The sequence below is a fragment of the Xiphophorus maculatus genome, chromosome 18 (genome assembly GCF_002775205.1).
Source record: "Xiphophorus maculatus strain JP 163 A chromosome 18, X_maculatus-5.0-male, whole genome shotgun sequence".
Taxonomy (NCBI): Eukaryota; Metazoa; Chordata; class Actinopteri; order Cyprinodontiformes; family Poeciliidae; genus Xiphophorus; species Xiphophorus maculatus.
The window spans coordinates 5,880,675-5,904,608 of record NC_036460.1 but is presented as its reverse complement, the minus strand read 5'-3'; positions in this window follow the sequence as shown (position 1 = coordinate 5,904,608).

Below are 23,934 nucleotides of genomic sequence, written 5' to 3'. Positions count from 1 at the left end.
CATTTATTCACAAGGAATGGAAATGAATCTCAAAACAAAGCTTTTCTGAAGTAGCTTGTTTATTCAGGAAGTGGGAGACTTCAGAAAAACAGAAGTAGCTTAACTCACACCACCGCACTCATTTCCACTCAACTACAATCTCTCCTGATAAAATGCAGTGACAGCGCTTTATAAATTGGGGCTTCTTGAAAATTTGCTATTTCTGACCCGTGCTGTCCATATCAACCTATTATGAGCACTGTGAAATGACAGAACGTATATTTATTTCACTTTTGCACTGTGTTTCCAAGGCCAAAACACGTCCTTGTGGAATAAAGAAAGAGCTCAGAGATGCATCATTTAAGTGCCTCCTGCAAAATGGCAGATTTCTCAATGTTAGAGCCACATACTGCAGATTTATCTCAAGGAGCCGCGCTGACGGGGGCTGCTGGATTTTATTCCAACTGTATAAACCACAGGGTTTCTATCATATAGTCAGTTACCCTGAGAAGCTGTGAAGGTTTCTGTTATTACACACAACATTGCACTTAAGGGCAATGTCACGTCAGAGGAAGGTGAAACGTAGAGAAACTCGGAGAACGGATCTTAATAACACCTGGGCAGTTTGATTTCAAAGCTCCCAAATTTTTAATTAGGATGTCTCACTCTGGATTGTTTTGTATGAGAGGAAAACAATTTATTTGCCACCTGCTGCTGGAGTTATTGTAGAGTAATATAATTCAGAGGAAGCCTCCAGCACACATGCTGCCAGTGCCTCCATACTCCCCCACAATGTTTTACATAAGCATCTTGCAAACCTGCCTGGTGATATAAATTGCTACGGTGATATGGCATGTTGTTATGAGAAAACTGCGACTCCACAAGGACTTTTCTATTAAACTTGACTTGATGTACAGTCCATTCTGGAGCGGAAAGCAAAAGCATGCCTCGCTGCCTCTCCTCCGCTCCCTCCATCAAACTCTAAGACGTGTTAGAATGAAGCATGACGAACATTACTGCAAAACTGACCAGTGTTTGAATAACTCAATGCCATTTCTTTACCAGACTGATGAAGTCATTACTGTTACGTATGTCATGTCTGAAAAGGACCGAGATGCATCGGAACTGGAGTGCAGGTTTGCATCCTTTAAAATGAAGACAGAGCCTCAGTTTCTGCAGAGTTCTTTCAGACATATGCTGTTCGTTCATGATGCAGGTTGGTGTAACTTATGCCATAACACTAAATTAGCTGCAGGGCAAAATTACTGACATCGCTACATATTTGATATTTGATCGCTACATCAAATATGTAGCGATGCACAATACTATCGGCACGGTATCGGTATTGGCTGTTATTAGCTGTAAAATTTAATATTGGACATTCCGTCGAAATAACTCACCAATCTAAGGGCGCGTTCACACTGCAGACTGAAATAACCCAATTCCGTTTTTTTTGTGTGTTTTTTTTTATGTAATGCGACCTGTATCCGGTCTTTTCATGACAGTCTGAACAGCACAGGTCGGATTCTTTTCGAATACGACTCAGGCCACTTGGGTGTCCGATATGTATGTGTTTCAAATGCCATCAAGGAGCTGTAGCGTAGCAGAGCAAGTGGGAGGGTGTGTACACTAGCATGATTGTCATGCTCTTTTACACGAGCATGGTTGTTTCTAACAGAGAGTGGTGTATTTCTGCAGATGGCAGAAGGACCACATGAAGATTTTTTCAGATTATCCATTTCATATTATACTATCATGACATAGTGACAGTTTTAACAAATATGTAAAAATCCAATTTTTCTTAATAAACTACTTACTGCAGATTTAAATTAAGGTAAAATGAATTGAATAGTTTGCACTTAGATAATTTTTTTAGGTGTTTTAAGAAATGCTAAATTATCACAATAAATAAGAAATAAATGTCATAAAGTTCTTTTGAAAATGACCTAACTTAACATGCATGTTTTACTGCATGTTTAAAGACATCAAATTTAACTTTAAAAACTTGGGGACATTTAAAAATGCAAATGATTATTAATAACATTAAGTGTTTGCATAATGTCTCTGACTCTAACATTTTTATATAGGTTTTGTCTTTGAATAAAAGATTCTCCTGGTTCTCAGTTGTTGAACTGATCCATTAACACATTTATGGCAATATTGATTGCAACAAGAAAATAAAATTCTCAGACTTTGAAGAGCAGATCTTCATCTCGTACTGCAGCTGGAAGCCAGAAAAGAATCCATGGTTGGATGAAGCCAAATAGACAATATCATCCATGTGTGCAGCTGCCTGAAGTGAAGAAGTTAGAGTATCTCAGTGACTTATCCACACACAGCGATAAACAGGACTGTGAGATGGAGTATCTGTTCAAGCCTTTTGTTGAAAGCGTTATATGAAGAGCTAAGCCATCAGTAAAACTCAATTTACTGGTCAATCTATCGTCCAGCTCCTCTGAAATGCTTCAGTCGACCTCAGTGGAATCAGAGTAGAGTCTAAAAAAAACAACTTCAAACTGTTGGAAATAAAATAATACAAACCGGAATAAATTCATTCAATGTTCATGAAATAAATAATATTCTACAGTACAAATGAGGCCAGTATTAAAAGCAACTAAAGCATTGAAATCTTTTTTACTTCTTTGGTAAGAGGTCTTAAAAATTATAAATAAATTCATCTTTAATTGCCAAGGCATAAGTTCCTTCTGAAAAATGATTAAAATGTAATTTAATCATCTTTTAAGTTGATTTTATTCCATGGCTTCCTGTACAGAAGTAAGTTGTGTTAACTTTCTTATTAATTTTGTCAAACCTCTAAGAGTTGAATAAACTAGAATTTTTAGGTTAGCACTTAAAAAATGAAAGGAGGAAAGGAGTGCGAATTATTTCCCAGAGTGCTTAGCGGTTTTTGTATCCTGAGATGGAAGTGCGTTACACTGATCTGACTCGTTCACACTAAATGTTTCTGAGCAGAACTCATTGTGATTTTTAATAAAATTCATTATCAGATCAGAAATTTTGTTCATGCAATTTGAAATAAGAATTTAAATTATTTTAAAGCAAATTAAGTCGTTATTTTAACTTGATATTGTGAGTAAAAATAACAGAGAAATGTGTGTTCTTTAACTACGTGAGGGCAGTTTATTCTTGCCTATTGTGAAATAATTATTTCAGACACAGGTGTGTGTTTGTGTGTGGAGTAAAGCCAACATAGAGAGTGAGATAAAATAAGTTGAGTTGTTTTTCTTCTACTTTTTTGTGCTATTTTCCATTATTTGTCATCTACAGGCTCTCTAAAAGAGCCGGACTTCCCATCACTAGTACGGTTTTGTGCACATGACTCAGTAAATACCAATGGTGCCTGCAACCAATTATAGCGGCTGTAGAAGTCCAATCCTATGACACTTCCTCTTAGCCACTAATAGGGAAGCTCATTTTTCATCTGGCGCTTTGGCAACTTTGCTAACATTGATTACATTTGGTTTACTTGGATTCCCCTAATTTAATTTTTCTGGATACATTTTAAAGCATTGCTGTACTTGGCTGCTTTGTAAACTATCAATTGAATAAAGCTCAGCAAAAGAAAAGAGACAAGATGTGATCGGTTGATGCAAACGGCTAACAGTGGTTAGCTAATGCAGCGCTACTGGCTTATGTCATGTCACAAGAAAGGATTGGTTGACTCAGTTGTGGAAAGCTAAATATAGCATTCTGTAACTCTCCAGTCTTTGCTTTCAGCTTTAGCCTTAGCTTCAGCTAAATACCATGTTGGTTTACTGCCTTTGTGTTAGCAAAGCTAACTTTTTAGTTAGCAGAGCTCATCACTGCCGTATAAAATAATTCTGTTTTTTAAGTAAAGAAATATTGTAATTAGCAAAAAAAAACCCATTTAAATAGACAAATAAGTGCAACTTTATTACATAATAGTTTAACGTAGATTTGAATAGTTTAATTTACATTAGTACAAAAATGAAATTAGCAAAAAGCAAAGACCGCTGAATGATCTCCAACTTGTCAAAGCAAATAATATTTTCTTAGAAAATTTCTGAAATGGTGACACTGTCAAAAAAAAAAAAAAGGATTAAAAGGGATTTACATGTTTCTCAGCATCATGTGCTGTAGACCAAAGACAGAAACCACCGTCAGCTACAGGCTCTTATCAGAAACAAAGGCATGAGGCGAAGTGTGTAGAGCGTTTAAGTGTCCTTTAAAAAAATACAATACTGTCGTGGTAATAATGTAAAAGAAAATATTCTGATTTTTAACATTCATAATCCATCAATCCAACATTTTCATTAAAGATGTACATGTCTTGCTAAGTAGACTCCTTTTGTTCAAATAACTGAGAAGCAAGGCTATAATTTTCCTTGGGTATTAAATATATAAAAGCAGGAAAAAATAGCCAGATTTCTTCACTTAGAGCACGTTTCCTCTGATCTCCCTAAACAAGCACACTTGTCTCTCAAAGAACTCATTTACTGATTTTCTGTGAAGTTGTAGAGATAATTTCCCTTCTGTCTGTCTATTGTCATTTTTCTTTTGTCCTAATAAATAGACACTTTGGTCCCATCTCTAGACAAAATTGCAAAGAATTAGAAGAGCACTTCTGCAATGAATCTTGATTTGCTGCAACGCCTTTTCACATGAAAAGTTTTTGAGCTTTTTACAGGAAATCTATTTCAAATTATTTGTTTAAATACCGTACATTTGTCTTTTAAACACTTCTGAGTAATTTCTGTTATTCATCACTTTGCCATACAATTACGTTCAGCTTTAAAGTTTTTATACCCTTGAAGTTTTTAACTTCTGGCATTATTTTAGTATTTGAATTTTCGAGGGATTAACAGAACTCTCAAGTAGAATGAAACATCTGAAAAGTGTGGCGCACATTTGGATTCAACACTTTGTAAAAATATTTTAGGACATGTCTCACTATTGGAAGCATTTTAAAGCTTGCAAGCTGCAGATTAGTACCCATACTTTGACTGCTAAGACAGATATATTTTTGTTTGAAATAATTCCTTTGGGAATCTGACAGTTTCTGTTGCAGAAAATCAGAAAATACCACACAACTTTTTTTAATGTGAGCCATTATGATTCATTTTTATTTCTTCTGATTTTAACATGTTTTCTGTCACCTAAATGCCGTCTCTCATGTGTCGTGTTTGACCTTGGTTGTGCTATACTCTTCTGTAGATCTCAGAATTACAGAAATCCTCTATATTGATGCACCTTAGAGAACAGAGAAAGTTAAAAACAGCACTTTGGAGCCATAACTCCCGCATGTCCTTAGTCTTTTCAGCAGATCTACGATCTGTCCAGTAATTCCACAGAGACTTAGTGTGGAGGTCAGTGTCTAATGCAGACTGACCAGTGCTGATGAGAGGTCCAGGTTTCAGATCAAACCATTTCACCAGGGTCCCCTTAGGTCAGCCAAAGAAAAAAGACTCGGTAATCCTGGAAAGCTCCAGTTGACAGGTGTCAAGCGCCTCGACACACAGTAAACAGCCGAGTCGGCGTCAGCATGTATCATCTCAACCAGCTGAATGTCTCTTCAGTAAACAATATCGCCTATAAGAAATGCCGTCACTGAGCTAATAGAGCAATGTGGGAGGTTTTCCTAAAAGAAGTTTTGACTCCAATGTCTTTCATCTACCGACTTTTCTATTATAAATTCACATTCTGAACATTTTTGTACTTCCGTTTTTATTTCTACTGCTTCTTAAAACAGTTCAGCCACCTAATGGCAATAAGTTTAATGTTTTTTTGGTATCTTGAAAATGAGCCGTTTCAAAAGCCATTTATAGTCACAAATCAACAGGCACTGCCCGTTACCTAGCAACGCCAGCAAAGCCCAGGCAGTTACCTAGCAACCCCAGCGTAGTCCACTCTGTCGCCTAGCAACCCAAGCTGAACTCTATGACATTTGGTCAGCTGGTTTTACTGCTGTATGCGTAGGCTTGTCGCAATAAATCAATTAATCGCTTGATAAATTAAAGCAAGCTTAGATTCCATTTGCATTATTTAACTTTTCTCTCTTTCTAATTTAAGACAAAAAGTCTTAAGTCTAGTGATTTGGTCTCAACTAGCCCCTTTTTCATGGATAATTTTGTTTACAGAGACTTCATAATTCATTGTATTTGTTGTTTGTGTTGTTTATTTATTTTGGATATTTAAAGTGTCTTCCAGTTCCAGTGTTAAATGTTCATTAGAATTTAAAGCTTGTTGATCTTTGAGAATATGTTCTTGCATTATTATTCCATTATTACCATTCTATTATTTGAAAATGGCCTCAAAACAACAATATTATCATTTATCACAATGACTTCTAGGGCAATTTATCATCAAGCAAAATTTGTTATTGTGACAGGCTTATGTACAGTATGTGCTTTACAATGGCTGCTGGAAAAGGCAAGTATTTTGTTGTAGACTTGGCATCCAGAATCCACTATGTGAAAACTTGTTGGTTGTGCAGGAGGTTCCACTTCTGCTATTCAGAGATATACAGTTGCATAATTGTGCATATGTTTACACTTGCACATGAAAACGGCTGCAAATGTTGAGTTGGGGGAAGCGGGCATGGCCTGCAGCATCTCATTTGTATTTAAAGTGACAAGACGCCCCCAACGACTCATTACGACAGGAACTGATTGGATTAAAATCTAATTATTTAAGAATGATTCTGTGAAAAACAATGTAATGAAGATGTTTTGTGAAGACCTACTCTAACCTGTTCCAGGAAGCATAATAGGTCACCTTTAGGAATCATTTCTGTTTAGCTTTTTGTTCTATGACAGAGGCAGAAAATGCAATAGCTTCGCAGTTATTTCCCATCCCATCTGTCCGCATCAGGTGGTGTTGGTGTGGAAACGAGAGTGGTGGTGGGGAGGGGTCAGTATTTTTATCTTTGATGAATAAAGCAGTTGAAAGATGTACAAGATAAAGAAAAAAGGTTCACATTTCTCCTCCAGACAGCAATTCCATTTGAGGTTCAGAGATTGCACACGGGGTTTTGAGAGTATCAACTAATACTGGAGTCCTATAGCGTCATGGCATCTGAAGATCTTCACCATACAGGCCAACAGCAGCGTGAAAAGGGGCATGCATTGATCAAAATAAATAAATAAAGCATGCTCTCATAAATACTAAATCAAATGTGAAATGATTTCTTTTCTTGTCAGTCAGCAGGGGCAGCGCTGTAGCTGCTGAGCTCTGAGACGTGTTTTCAAAGGCAGGTGTGTGGAGCACCCTCAAAGCCTCTCTGACAGGAAACAGAATTTTATGCAAACATGCCTGCAGAGATTATTATTTACAATATACGGTGGATTGGCAACTGTCGTGCTTGAAGCAATTACAGATGAAACTGAAAGCTTAACCCATCTGCTGTGCTTTGGTTCCTGTGATTACTTACAGGTGCTGAATCCAATCCAGTGTCTCACTTTAAGGAGAAGAGGTTTGACAAGACAGCTGTTTTTCATGCCAAAGAGATCAAAAATCCAGAAACATTTGCTCTAAAGACGTTTCTGGTATGTTCAGGTCCTTGGTTAACGTTTATAGTTTTCTATTAACCCTGAGCTTAACGTAAAGAAAATGTATAAATGTATTCAGATTTTGTGTTTTTAATCATAATGTGTGTCAATGGTTTAACGTTTTCAAAGCTTTGACTTCAGACATATATACAGTACAGACCAAAAGTTTGGACACACCTTTTAATTCAATGAGTTTCCTTTATTTTCATGACTATTGACTTTGTAGATTCACACTGAAGGCATCAAAACTATGAATAATACGTGGAAATATGCACTAAACAAAAAAGTGTAAAACAACTGAAAATAGCCCTTATATTCTAGTTTCTTCAAAGTAGCAACCTTTTGCTGTGATTACTGCTTTGCACACACTCTGCATTTTCTTGATGAGCTTCAAGAGGTAGTCACCTGAAATGGTTTTCACTTCATAGGTGAGCCCTGTCAGGTTAATAAGTGGGATTTCTTGCCTTATAAATAGTCATGAAAATAAAGAAAACCCATTGAATTAGAAAGGTGTGTCCAAACTTTTGGTCTGTACTGTATATAGTTGAACCCAGATATTTACACACAACATATACAAAGTAATTTCTGTACTATTGCTGGGTTCCAGACGCGCAAAATTCAGATGGGGGTTCAGGAGGTGGATTTGTAGAGTTCAAAACAGGAGCAAAATGGATCACAGCGAGTACGATAATGCCCTAAATGGGCTGGAACAGAGGAGGTATCTCGATAAAATATGCGTACATTTAGAATATGATACATATCATCTCTGTAAAAATTACTTGTCATATAATCTTGAGGATTTACTCGGTTCTGAGGCGATCAACATAACTAATATCTTCTAATATCGTCTTATTTAACGTGTACTAACTTATAAGTAACTTTTCAACAAGAAATATGAGATTGTTTTAAATCAATCATTTGTTAATATTGATTAAAAAAACAGTACTACTTCCATTGGCAGATTATTAACTTATAACTAACACTTTTCCATCAACATTAAGGAATTATTTACCTAAAACAAGCTCTTGTATCTTGCTGAAAAGTTACTTGTGGGATAGTTTTGTTTCATTTTAAGTGTACCAAGATATTTGCACTAGAAACTAGACCACAAATACTTTGTTTCCTCAGTTTATTATTGTTTTAACTGTTTGTTTGCAAAGTGAAATAATCATATTCTCCAAAACAAAGTCTGAATTCTGGAGTGTTTATATTTAATTTACATGAAAATAATTTTATTTTCCAAAAGACTGAATCTTAAAATTATTAATTTGAACAAATGCATGAATTCATAGTCTTTTAATTTTTAAAGAAGAGTTTTTGTGAGGAAGCCAAACACAGGAAAGAAAGGAAAGAGAAAACTTGTAACTCGTGCCAGGTGAAATTCACTTCTGACAAATGAACAATAGCCAAACCACGCTGCAAAAATAAAACTTGCCAGCTGCTGTTGAAGACGTAAAAGTATGAAATTGGCCTTGTCTTATCTCGAGCAAACAGCAGAGGCGCGAGGCAACATCTCACCTAACCTTACCCATAAATTCCTGTGATTGTTGCAATATCGGCAAACACTTCTGATTATCCACTACCGGCTCTATGTTTTGTACTGACTGAGTCATCTTAAAACAAAACAAACAAACAAAAAAAAAAAGCTTTGCCCAAAGGGCAGAAGAAACTGTTTATCCTTTAGGCATTCTTCCTCTGAGATAACGCGCGCTCAGGTTTTAGGCTGCTGGAATATTTTACAGTAAGAATCCATTTAAGGTAGAGGCGTCTGCGGTGAAAGCTGTGTGCTTAATCCTGAACAGATAGCTTTATTAATTGTGTTCATCCTCCACTCTGTTGCGCCAGCTGAAGGCAGGAGAGTTGAATAAGTAATTGAAGCTGAACTGTTGAGTGACAGGATTTTACCCTCACCTGTCTGCGCGCGCGCTGCTCTGAGAGCTTCCTGAATGAATCCGTCCCATCAGTCAGAAGCTTCAACCACTGACATGTTGTGTCGCTCTAAATGGGAATTTGTCAGGAGGCGATGTGCAGACGCTCTGAGGTCTGGGAATTAAAATTTGGATGCTGCATGTATAATAGGATTTTGTAATAAAAGGTTAAATGATTATTGCAAGAACAGCCAAATAAATGGATCCAAGCTGGCTTACAACCTAAAGTGAGTAATCGATATTACAGTATTGCTAATAAAGTAGATTAACTTCCAGGCTGTTTCATGACTTTAATGACAAGCAAATAACTATATTTTCATGACTGCAGATATAGTCTTGAAACTGTTGTAGAATAGGCAAGCGCAAACTTTACATCGTCCGTTTTTCTGTGAATTTATCAGATTCTTCTTCACAAGATTGCTTTAGTTTAATTGGATTTGCAGGTGTTACTTTATCACTGCAAAAACACAAAATCTTACCAAGTATTTCGGTTTCTAGTTTCTAGAGAAAATGTCTTGACAAAACTAACTTACATGTAACTTTTCAGAAAGAAACATAGTCACTTTATGTCAGTAATTTCTTAATATTGATGAAAAAGTACTAGTTCTCTGAAGTATATTTTCCTTATAAATAAGCAGCATTCAGCTTCTATGCACTAAAAATCTGGAACAAACAGTTGAAACACTTGAGCTCCTTTAAATCTAGATCAAAAACTTTCCTGTTTAGATTTGCTTTTGTACCATAATAAATAAAAAAAACACTAACCAACGTTTTGATGTGTACCAATGACACTTGCAAAATTTTCATCTTTCAATTGTTGATTTTTGTGCTTTTCTGATGTAAAGCACTTTGAACTGCATTGTTGTTGATAACATGGGAAAATAATCTTGTCATGAGTGAAACAATCTGATCAGATTTTGTGTTTTTGCAGTGTAATCCCACTGTAACAATGTAATCAGGTGGAAGTCTCTTTGACTGGTTTACTGCCACACCGTTATATTTTTAAGCGATCCTGTTGTGAAAGATTTGAAGAATTTGGAGTACGATTATTCAGTCTGGGTCAAAGTTCAGCTCACATCAACCCTCCACTCCCATGCTTGACGAGTTTGATTTTTGCGAAATGTGGCTCAAAAATCTATTTTGGCCTCTTGTATCTATAAGATATTGAATTCTTGGATCATTTTAGATGCACACCTGCTTTGTTTTCTTGAAATGTAACTTTTAAAATGTTTATTGAAGTGTGTAGATTCTGGGAGAAAGCTGTTGAATTTTGGTTGTAGAAAAGTGAAAGACAAAAACAAGGATCGTTATGACATCGTAAATATGCTTATTTTGAATCACAGCAGAGTAGCTGATTAATCCGGCTGTGAAGTGTTTATTGTGTTCACCAGAGAGAGAGGGAGAACGGGGAAGAAGCTGTCTCTGTGGCAGCTGGTGTTTCCAAAAAATGCTCTGTAAAAGCTTAAACTGTTTGTGTCCCGCATGTGTGGGGTCTGCAGAGATGTTAGCTGCCCTTTTCCTAACCTTAGACCTGTACTGAATGAAACTTTTATTCTTGAAACTTGGCTTTGTAACCCAAACCAGATTAAACTGCAGGAACAGTTGCGTTGGTCAATGCGGTTCTCTTTTTTTGGCAGTAGTCAAAACTCCGACATTTAAAGACGTGTTGCTGATGGTAAAATTATTTTAATGCATTTAATTTACTTTTGCCTTTAAAGCTGCACTATAGAATAGAAACATAACAACAAACATAGCCATAAGATATAAAGTTTATTAAAAAAAATTATATATATATACTTGAGTGATGTAAGTAATTCAATACAACTGAATGTAAATAACAAGCATGCACATGCAAATATGTTAATCTACATTAATCTATAAATGAGTGCAGAAAAAATTTGATTTAAGTTGTAGTATGTAATATGTATGTAGTATTTAAGTATGTAGCTTTTACAAAAATATGTTTATATTATTAAACCTCTTCCCAGTGCTACGATTGCAAAAATGCACCACTCCTGGCCAAAAACAACCAACAACCAGAGTCAGGTGGAAGTTCTTAGCGCTGTCAATCATGCTTGTGTACGCTCTAGAAACAACTGTTCCAGGAAAACTGTTGATCTGCTGTCATTGGTGGGATGCTGAGTAGCCTTAGCATTCTTTGTTGTGGTGAACCATCTGTATCATAACAGAGAGCAAAGGGGAGAGAGTGAACGCCATGTACATTAGAGTGATTGACAGCGCTAAAACCCTTCTCTTGTCTCTGATTGGTTGTTTTTTTCCCCACGAGTTTTATCTTATGCCATCACTACACACAAATATGTAAAAAAAAAATCAACATGTTTTAAAAATGATGGTTTTAAAGCCACATACTGCCACTTTAAGTCCAATTTAATCAACTAGGTTGGATTCAATTGTTACACAACTGGAATTCATGGAAACTTTAATTTCCTCATGGCTTTAATTTGACTGGATGCTTCTAGATTAACTAATTGGTTCAAATTCCCCCAAAGGACTCAACTTTTCCTGAAAAGGTATTAAGTTTTGACCTTATTCGTGCTGCCCTTCTTTTGTCCTGTAAGAGTCAAGTAAAGGCCAGCAGGAAAAGAAAAAGAACCGTCTTCACTTTTGAGGAAAATAGCTTTACTACTTAGTGGGAAATGCTTGTTTTCCAGAAGCTTCCACTCGCAGTAACCTGTATGACACAGAAATGTTAGTCGGAAGCTATTTAAAGCCTAAACCTCCCAGTCACTCTCTGATTTGTTACAGCGAGAACTCGCAGTGTTGCCAGGCATCGTGTGTCATGCCAAGTAGGAAAAGGCTGCCAGTTTAGAAATCCTAGAAATCCCAGGTCTAAAGGTTAGAGATGTGGGCTTGCAACCAGAAGATCATAATTTCACATCTGCTGCCGGCTGAGAATGTAGAGTGGAGATAGCGCCTCGGCTGAATCCTTAGCTGGCTTGTAAAAAAAAAAAACGTCGTACACACCCTTCACCAAGGCAATTTCAGGAAAAACACCAACAAATTCTTAAATGGTTATTTATAATCTAATGAAGCTGAATCTGTTCTGTAATCATCACTTCAGTTTTTTCCCCCTCCTCTCTAATAACAGGCTTCTGGTGAATAAAGGCGGCAATTTCTCAGGATGACTGTCGACAAATCTTAAACAAAAGAGGGGGCAACGGGTTGACCCTGTCAGGAAGATCAATATAGTTTAAACTGACAGTTTTCCAAGGAAAGAAAAACACAGGATAGGCCTGCATGTTAATTTAAAAAGCGGCATTTAAATCGACTGTGGTGCAAAGTGAGCAATTGCATTTTCTGCCAGTTGTGAATGTGTCCGTATCTTAAATACCTCAAATGGGAGACTTCGGCCTGGTTTCTTATTATTTATCCTTGGATTCAGTTTTAAAGTTTTAAATTCTATGGAGGAGATTTAAGGCCACCAACCTTCATCTCAGAATTTTTGACGTCTTCCTCAGAATTTTCTTGTTTTCTCAGAATTCTGACGTTGTCTCTGAATACTTGAGTTTTTCTCAGAATTCTGGGGTTTTCCTAAGAATTTTTCTTGGAGTTCTGCCGATTTTCTCAGAATTGTGGCGTTTTTCTCAAAATTTTGGCTTGTCAAAGTTCTGATGTAAAGCTCAGAATTCTGACATTAATCTTAGAATTCTGATGTTTCTCAGAATTCTGTTAATCTCAGAATTTTGTGAAAATCTCAGAGTTCTAATGTCAGTCTCAGAATTTGACTTTAATCTCAGAATTCTGTTAATCTCAGAATTTTGTGTAAATCTCAGAGTTCTAATGTCAGTCTCAGAATTTGACTTTAATCTCAGAATTCTGTTTCTTAGAATTTTGACTATTTTTTCAGAATTCTGATTTTTCTTGGAATTCTGACGTTAATCTGAGAATTCTGACGTTAATCTGAGAATTCTGATTTTAATCTCAGAATCCTGACATAAGGTTTTGAAAGTAGAGTGTGAGTTTGGTTTCTGAACAGAGATCGGTTATGATTAGTTCTAACCTTTGGGCTAATGCCTATAGATGGGGTAGTTCTGTTAGCGCTACTTAATCATTTTTGGCGGAAAAAAGCCCAAATACTGTCACTTTGAAAAGGTTCATAGATATCAGAGCAAAACTATGTCATTTTTAAAATTGTTAGAATATATGTAGACCTGTTTATCCGATCCTAAAAAGCATCATAGTTAAACAAAAAAAAAAAAAAAGAGAGAGAAGAGAGAGCGTGACTCCACCTCTCTTGTAATAAGCAAAGCGTTTTTACAAGGTGTGGTAACTATGGAGATCTTTGCATATTTGTTCTGTCCTAGCAGATGGAGACAACAAATAAATTCAGTCTAAAGTGTTGTTTAATATTCAGGCTGCACAGGCTGTTCTCTGATGACAACGCTCTTTCTGAATAGCAGCAATGATGAAGTTCAATTTGTTCCCATGAAAGAAAAATGACCAATGTTCAGAATCAATCATAATTTCCAACCAGAACTGCTTGCCACCCTCTAACACAGCAGCTGAGCTACTCGTATTTCAAACATGATGCAGCGATTAGAGAATATCTCTGAGGCAAATAAGTGTCAATACAGTGACAATTACATTTATAGCTGACCTGGTGAAAATGAGCTTTAGGAATTAAAACGTTTTGAGTTCAGATCCAGATTGCATCACTTATTGATGCCAATCTTTGCTAAAGCAAGTTCATGCTGCTAAAAACATCTAAGAAACTATTTTAGACTTTAGAAGCATTTAGAAAAAAACTACATTTTAGCCAACCATTTAGATTTGCAAGAGCAAAGAACGAAAGTGCAAAAATATAATTATTTACTGCTGATGTTGTGATATGAGACCTAATTATCATAGCAATACACTTTTTACCATAGCAGTTACACTATTTTTTCAGTATCTTTAATTATAATAGCATTTTATTTTTAAGCTCTTAATTATGAGCCATTGCTTCTTGGATTGAGACTTGTTAAAAAGCAACAAGTTGATTTTTATAAAACAGGATATTTTAAGAACTCTTATTTCAGCCATGCTAAAACAAATATTTTATTGATCATCCATCTTGTTCTGTTTTATTCACACGTGTCTTTGTGCACAATGGCCCTAAATATAATCCAGTACAGCTAATTTTCTCCATAAATCACCTAATTAGTAAAGAGAATCCACCCGGGTGTCATTTAATCTCAATATAAATACAGCTGTTCTGTGAAAACCTCTGAGGTTTTGTAATTAGTGAAGAAATATCATCATAAACACCAAGAAATACAGCATACAGGTTAGGAAGAAAGTGGTGAGGTTTCTGCTGCTTTCATTTTAAAGACATTAATAAATATTTCCTGAGGTCACGAAAGGTCAACTAGACACCCCGCTTTTACAGAATTAGACAGAAGTGGCTTATAATACCTGGGCTACATTTGAGCTGGTTTATGCTGCTTTCTGTTCTGAAGATTTTAATCAAAGTTTAACCAGCACCCTTCACCTAAACCAAATCAAGCAGCATTGGTGTTAAATATTTGTGCTGCCTTTATGCTGGTTTGTGGGGCGAAACTGTTTTGTTGTGCCACTATTATTTTTAAGATATTCATAAAGTTTCAATAGGTCGACCGGTAACCCCACTTTTACAAATTCGGTGTATGTCATTCTATATTTGTGCTGCTAATACTTAATTTGTGCTGCTTTTCTTTTGAAGATATTAATGAAAGCTTAAAGGTGAAAAGGTCAGCTAGAGCCTATAACCTAAACCAAATTAAACAAATTTAGTGCTGCGTTTTTTCTGATTTGTGGTGAAAATTATCTTTGTTTGTGCTGATATTATTTTAAAGATATTCATTAAAAAGCTGGACATTTTTGCTGCACAAACGCAGCACCAATTTTGTTTGGTTTTACAAACAATGGCTGAAAATTATAAGTGAGTTGAGAGACTAATATTTTCATTTCAGGTTGTATTAAGATGTATTTATATTGAGGATGAAAAGGTTTGAGAAACGTGGTTTTAAAAGCTTAATATGCTACATGAAAAGGTTGAAACACGTAAATATCACAAGCAAGTCAGGCGCAAAATCTCTTGCTATTTATATTCAGTTAAAAAGTAACAGAGAAGATTATTATTGTGCCATTGATAAAACAAAACACACACAAAGGGAAATGCTACCACCATTTAACTGTGACCAACAAAAGTCACAAAGGAACTTTTAATGAAGGAATTACATAAGATCAATATCTTATCTACTAAGACTTGGTCACATGAGCCGTGACAATATTAACTACTTAGTTTCGTCTTAAATTTATTCAATTAATCTCAGTTTATTGATATGGGCCTTAAGTAAAACAAAAGTTTCAACAAGATGGAGTGATAACAGAAAAGCAGTTGGAGCGAGAAAATGAATAAAACAGCAACACGGAGACAAAGAGTTGCTCGGGGTCATCAATAACCTCAACAGAGACCACGGCGGTCTGTACATTTCAGCCTACCTAAACTATTATCTCCAGGCTGCAACATCTACTTGGAGACATGCCTTTGCCTCCCTTCAAAGTCGATTAATATTGATTGTGCGCTTGAGCAAGCATGTGTGTCTCTTCAGGTGGAACCAAATTACTTCGAAACAACCCAGGGGGGATCCGCTTGTGGGAGAGAACTAAAAACCATTAGTTGACTGGACTGAGAAAATCCAACTAAATTAAGGCAAATAAACAATAGTAAAGAACCTGCTGTTTCAACTATAGGAGAATTAGTCAAGTGTAACCAAGAAAAGGCTGGAGTGATGCAAAACACTAGATGGATGTTTGGGTCAGAGGAAGCCTATGCAGCTTTGAGTTTATCCATGTGAACGATTGAAGAAAATGTCTGCTCTCTAAAGCACAATAAATATCTGTTTTTAGGTTGAATAACATGCTACTATACAAAAACACAATACAACTTCATTGTTTTTGAGCCAGTCAGGCTAAACTCTTAGATCACATGTGTCAAACTTGAGACCCGCGGGCCAAATCCGGCCCACTGCAACTATTTATGTGGCCCTCAAGATCAGGGGTGTCGAAACCTTTTGTCATGTGGGCCAAAAAAGAGGGAACGAAAACTAAAACCAGACAAATTAAATGGTCAAAGTTTTTTGTAGAAGAGAGAGGTTATTCATTGTAGATCGTAAACATTAAAAGGGCTTTGCGGGTTTGCTATATTTAAAAAAAAAAAAGGCATCTTGTTTTCAAATTCTTTTGGGCTCAGTATAACAAATTTATTCTTAGTTATAGGTGCAGAAGCTAGGGTCACTTTCTTTTAAAATGCTACGTTTAGCCAAGTTCAGTTGATTTTGGTGCAGCAAAGTCAGTAAAAATCTCTGGATAAACGTTGATCTACTTATAATAAAAACTTGATTATTAAAAAACAAACAATTTGTTTGTTAATGGCTAAAGTTTATTTTGTCATAAACTTTAGCCATTATGACAAAATGATGATGGTAATAATTTTATCCTGATGTAAAAATAAAAAGCCACTTTGAATGGGTCAAATTTCTCATTCTCATACTGCTTTTGGAGGCCACCAAACTCACTTCAATGGCCACAAATGGCCCTCACCCTGCACTTTGGACACCCCTGCTTTAGAACGCCATAAAAATCAAATCAGTTTTTTGCATAGTGTCAAATTACAATGTACAAATATGTTAAATATGTAATTTTAAGACATACTCATCATATTTTGAAAAAGCTGTAACTCTATAACAGTTTTATTTAAGATCTTGAAGTGGCCCAACATAGAATTGAGCCTGACACGCCTGTATTGGACCAAATGAAACCATGTGCAACGGAGCCTAAACATGAAAATGACAAATTATGTCAGTAAATATATCAACTCTAAAGTATGAGCATGTTTTTAGGATTTAAAACCATTCGATCGTTAAAACATTTTCCTCATAAAATGTGACATTTCTCCTCAACAAACTCAAATGAAAACTTTTAGTCATTTACAGCACTGTTTTTTTTTCCTTTTTATTCAACCCTGCCATCAATTACACCGACTGACTTGAAATAAAGTTCAGCTGTTCCAGTAGGATTTTACTGACATTTACTTTTCTGCATTCTTTAGCCAAAGCCGTGTTTTGCAGAGAGGTTGCAAAACCTTAAACTAACCTTGTGCAAAAATAAAAAGAAAGGAGAAGTGTGAAAAAACTCAAACAGTATTATTTATACACCATGGCAGCCATTAAGACATTACAAAAACTGGCTACATCTCCAAAATCATTAAAATGACAATGAGGAGCATCAAGGGGTTTTACCTTTTCATCATTTTTATATATTGCCAAAAAGATACCATGACATATTTTTTTTAAATACCTCGATCACAATATCAGATTGTATTCTTTATATAAATTTTGACATTCCTTTATAATTGAAATGTAAATTTATTTAGCTAACATGGACAGTATGAAATCAGCTGCCAAAATGGAAATAAAAATACTTAAATACACAAATAAACTGTTGTGGTTCCACATGACATTAGTTTTACAAGATATTAAAAAGTGCTTCCCCCTCATGTTTTTTAAAAAAATGGAAACTTTATGTGCAAACTAAGAAACTTGTTTAATATGTTTAAAAGGAAATCTTCCTTTTATATCACATAAAAAACCATGCAAACAGTAAAAACCATGCAAACAGTAAAAACTTGAGCACTTCAGCAAAACTTGAGTTTTCATTGCTTTACCAATAATGAGCATATTTCCTAAAATATATCTGATTTGGGATGCAGACTAATAAGCACCTTCAACTCTCACATCCAGTGTTTTATTTAAATGTTTACGAGCTAGCAGATGTGGCTAGCTGCAGCTAGTCTTTTCTCTGTTTGTTCGTCTTATCCTCATAGTTCCAGTCAACCAGGTGCTGACAAAGCGGTCAGTAAATATTTCTCCTGTTTCACATAACTCCAGTTATTTATTTATTTTTAGGGAATGCCTTTGTGTTTCATGGACATTTAGCAGCTTTCTGCTAAATGTGACTATGTAGTGAAGCTAGCTAAGACCGAATAAGCGAAGTTTTAACCTTCCCGTAGTGAACCTCACCAGATCTTTAAACCGTGTGCGCAGTTCTGGTGGAGTCGCTGGTTTATGAGCTTTTTTTGTGGTTTTGCAAACTGAAGAACTGACGGATCGCCTGGTTGGCTGACCGTGAAATCTGCCGTGCTCTTCCTGAGCGTCGCGCTAAAACTGCAGGTTAAATAGTTAAATCTAGTCGAAACGTTGAAATCTAGTAAACATTGTTGCTTCACCTTCTCCTCCTCTGGAAGTCTCTGACTCACAATAAAGTTTATTTTCTCTGGCAAGTTTTCTTTATTACCGGTATTATTATGAATGATAAATGATATGGCCCAACCATATACAGAAAAAAAGTTCCAAATCCAGGTCAGTTTTTACTCAAAACATCTACTGTAGTTGTCTGCTAGAAACCTGAAGATGAAGAGGGATTTTTCTGAGTCCAACTCTCCATTCCAGTCCACAGAAAAATGATGTAATGTGAGTGAAATTAAAGTACTGAAATGATCTAGCCAATATCAAAAACTTCATAAATTTAATAGAAAATCTGTTTGAGGAGGGTTTAAAAGGATGAATTGCAAACATTTCCAAGTGAACAAACGGGTGCAGCTCAAAAAACCTGAACATTATTAATACTTGCTTAACCATTATTTTCAAAAACCTTTTTATCTGAGAAAAATGTCTCCTGATTGCATTTTCCCATTTAGATGCACCTGAGGTTCGTTTGGCTATTTTGGTTGTATTGATGTTTTAGGTTATTAGGGTTTTATTTACACTGTAAAACATCTGAAGGTGTTTTAACTTGAAAATGGAAGCTCACCTACATGAACAAGTACACATTTAATATCCATTTCACTCACAGTATAATGTTTACTATTGTCAAACGTATTATTTTAATTTAGAATTTAAATACACATTTTTAAGTTGAGAATCTAAAGCTAAAGTGTCTTTAGTTTAAGTACTAAAGGTTATACTAAATATGTCTGAAATGTTTACATTGTACCTTTATTTCCTGCTCTTCTGCAGCTGTTTTCAATCTCATTTACTCACCTGCATAACATCAATAAATACTCTGCGGTTCAGTTTCTCCAATATCGGATCCTCTGATGACCTCACTCTGCTTTTCTGATAATTAAATTATATTTTTCATGGCTCCTAATGTCCTTTTTGTCTGCATTTGAATCCCCAACGTCATCAAAACCTGACAGTTTTTCTCTTATTCTATTAGATTTGTTGTTTTTCCAGTTGATTTGAACTGGATAAATGTCAGATTTTAGATGGAAAAATGTTTTGAACTGACGTGAATAAGCTTGTTCGCACAATAAATCATTAGGAATCATCACAAAAAGTCTGCCATCTAAAAGGAGCATTTCCACAATTTAGAATTAAGAACAATAGAGTTACATTCAAATATTTCTACTAGTTAAGATTATAGGCAATAAATCAGTTAATCACATGATAAATTAAAACAAGCTCAATATTGTTGGTTTATTGTTTTTCTCTTTTTCTACCAAAAACGGGATGAGAAAAGTCTTCACTCTGGTGCTTTGGTCTCAACTAGCTCCTTATTTTGGAAGACAAACGTGTGGACAGAGACTTGATAATTCGTTTTATTTGTCGTTTTGTTTATTTATTTTGGATATTTAAAATGTCTTCCAGTCCCAGTGTTAAATGTTAATTAGAATTTAAAGTTTATTGATCTTTGAGAATGTGTTCTTTCATTTTTACCATTGTATTACTTGAAAATAGTCTCACAAAAACATCTGGGACAATTTATTGTCCAGTAAAATTTGTTATTGTGACAGAAAAGTTTTTTGTTGTTGACTTACCATCCAGAAACCACTTTCTGCATTCTTGTTGGTTGTGCACAAGGCTCCACTTCTGCTTTTCTAAGATGTATAGTTGCACATCTATTTGCAGCCCATTTTAAGTGCGAGTGTAAACGTTGATTTTGGGGTCATGGCGTTGTCGCGACAGGCCTAGTTAAGTTAAAAAAGTACATTTAATTTCTTATGTTTACACCTTAAGTGTATCATCAGATTTCTTTTTTAGCCTTGCTGCTACAAAACTTGAAAATTAAATATTCACACATCCATTCTGTATTTACTTGGGTGTCATTAATGTAAGAATGGAAAAAACTTGCAAAGTTTCTGTTCTTTTGTACTCCATATGATCTCTGCAACCATTCACTGTGCAATGAACAACATAAAAAAGCACAATTACAATAATATTGGTCTTCCCACTTTATTAGATTAAGCTGAACTGCTGCAGCCAGTGTCTGCTAGTAAGAATAAATAAGATTTCCCAGCTTAGTTTCCATTATGTCATTGGTGTAATGCTGGTATCATGCTAATATTGCTATTTTTTTATAAAGAGTAACAAAGAGATTATAAGTATGACTTTTCATGACCTGCTCTTCTTTGTGATCATTCCTGTCATCAGTTTTATATCTCTTTAACAAGTGAAGTTCATCGTGACACAAAGGCTGACGTTCTCTTCAGAAATCACCGTGACCTACTCAACAATATTTGGATTACAGGTTCTATTATTTAGAAAATAATTAGATTTTCTGGAAGTTACACATACATTCATCCCAAGGTTAAAAAAGTTTTGAACTCAAAAGTATTTCAAAGCCTGAATGCTTTTCAGATAATGAGAATTTGAGTGGATATTTGAAGAAGATTCATTTAAACCCTTCATTTCTGTTCAATACAGTTATACAATATCAGGTTAAGTGATATAAACATGGCTTAGAAAGTAGGTGTAACTTTTAAAACCAAATATTAGCAGCATTTATTACCAAGTGAAGTCTTCAATCAATTCAAATTTGTGTCCTAAGTTCTGGTTTAAAGGTGATATAATGAAAATTTGGATGCCCTGTGCAAACAATATGGTGGGTCTGGTTGCCTTCCAGTGTAAAGGAGAGTAATTATCTACTCTTGTTGCATATTAACTTAAAATTAAATCAAATTGAACAGGCTACAAGCATTAGAAATAGACAAAACAAAAAATCGTTAAAATAGTTTTCTTAACACTACAGTAGCTATGTTCCCCTTACAAATCTGCACAAATCTTTACCTATATTCTGCCAATTTAAAAAAATTAAATTACACGTGAACAATTAAAAATCATAACTGTGACAAATGTAAACAGTGACATTGAATACATTAATATTTCAGCCATGGTGCTAGCGCCCATCGTCTGTCAGCCACCAGACTTACGTGTCTTATTCAGGCCTTGGAGAAACAAACCCCTTATATTTAGGAGAAACTACGCAAGCGACGTTTTGGGGAAAATGTAGAGCTACAGATTCAACACGTTAGAATGACACAATTTTTTTTATTAACTACATGAGAGCTCTGGTGGAGCTAGCTATACATTGTTTGAAAAAAACCCCAAAACAAACCATCATCCTCCTACCACTTCCTGTCGTTGTCTTTGTGGTTTCCTCCAGTAGTAACGTGACTCGTGTGATGCAAAAAAAAAAAGCTTTCTGTCGCAGTTTTGTGAAATACTTCTATTTCTATATGACTGAAAAATCACCACATCTTAACGTAAAAACTTTACAGTAACACTTTATTTGAAGGGGGGTTCATAAACATGATATAACATTTGTCATGGACATGAAGGATTCTTTGTGAATGTTTACAACGGTTGTCATAAAGTGCCATTCAGAAAATAATGACACTTTTAATGCAAAGTTGCACTAAAATTAGCATTAAAAGTGTAATTATTTACCGATTGAAACTTCATGAATGCTCCATGTTCATGACAGATGTTATGTCATGTTTATGACACTGTCGTGTCAGTCTTATGCACACCCCTTCAAATAAAGTGTTGCCAATTTGATATAGAAAAACTTCTGGAAATTGGCTTGTGTCCATTAAGCAAATTTATTTTTGTAATTTCAATTTGCACAATTCTATGGATATGGAAACACATGAAAGCCTTGTGAGAGGCTTCCTAAGATTGAAGACGAGGACAAAAATCGCAACAAAATTGGGGAGATGTTAGACTTAGACACAGTGTGAACCTCAGGCAATACAGAGGTCATGACCCTGTGACATGTTGGCTATAAAATAATCAGTTCAGCAAGGATGCTGCAGACTAATGCCTAAAGAAAACCTTTAGCCAACCAACGTCCAGAACAAACCATATGCCTCAACTCCACTTAGTCGGTATTATCAGTATTATTAGTTGTAACTTAAATTTCTGTAACTTCTGTCGAAGCATCTACAATTCCTTTCAAATATTTTATTGCCGGTTTGTACTTGTTAATGTAAATACCAAAACCTTCTTACCATGATAGTTTAGCATAAACTCCTTTAAAGCAATGTCACTACATAATACAGTTCAGATTAGCTGCCTCTGTTTTAGATGAAGGTCCTGTGAGATTCACAAAACAAAAAAAAAATGGGGACAAGGCTTCAGCAGATTGCCGCCTCTCAGTGACATCAGCGGAAAAAAGAGAAAACCTTCATCACAGTTTTGGAGAAAAGCATCTGCTGTGAGCGTCGTCATTGGCCAATCTGCTCCAGGTCCAACTTGTGACGACAGATGAGGTCAACTGGGCAATCTGCTTCGTGATCATCGCAGTAATTCACGCCAAAAGTGGATAATCCAGGTCAAATCTCATTCTCACTTCTCAGTTACAGACAGTCGTTGCATACTCACTGACGCCTTCCCACGCTCGTATGAAATGAAGCATCTTGAGGGGAAAAACTCAACCACTCGTTATGAGAGGCTGATTATCAGCCAGAAACCAGCCTTTTGCAGAGACGGTGCTTTGCTGATGAATAGGAATCGCTTTCTCGTTTATTGATAATGCAATCAAAAGCCTCTCTTTGAACAGACTCTTGAAAATCAAAATTGGGGGTGCTTTGGTTTAAGTGTTGCCCACCATCGGAGAAGATGTGCTGAGACAAGCAGAAGGAGAATCTGACTGTAAAACAAGGTGGATATTCCAACACATCTCTGCTGCATTACACAGAGATAATGAGTTCGCTTTGATCAGTGGAGCGTTATTGTTGGGGTGTGTGTGAGAAACAGAGCCTCATGAATATTCAAGGCAATATCTGCAGGAGGATCCCTGAGGAGCAGCTTGCTTGGTGTTACAGACGCAGGGGAGGCGTGCGACGCACCTTGTCACCATCACCACTGGTGCTGTAAGTCACAAAAAGGCCTCCTTAAAGGGGACCTGTTGTGCAAAACTCACATTTGTGTACTTTCATTTCAACTGCAGCTTCTAAAAATAAAGACAGTTACAAAGTCAGCCTTCTATCACCTGAAGAACATTTCTGGGATTAGAAGACTAATGTCTCAGCAAGATCTAGAGACACTCATCCATGTTTATCTTGAGTCACATTGATTACTGCAACAGTGCCTTTACTGGTTTCCCTAAGATGCAGTAGATCCACAACGCTGCTGCTCGCATTCTCACTAAAACCAGGTAGACAGAGCACATTG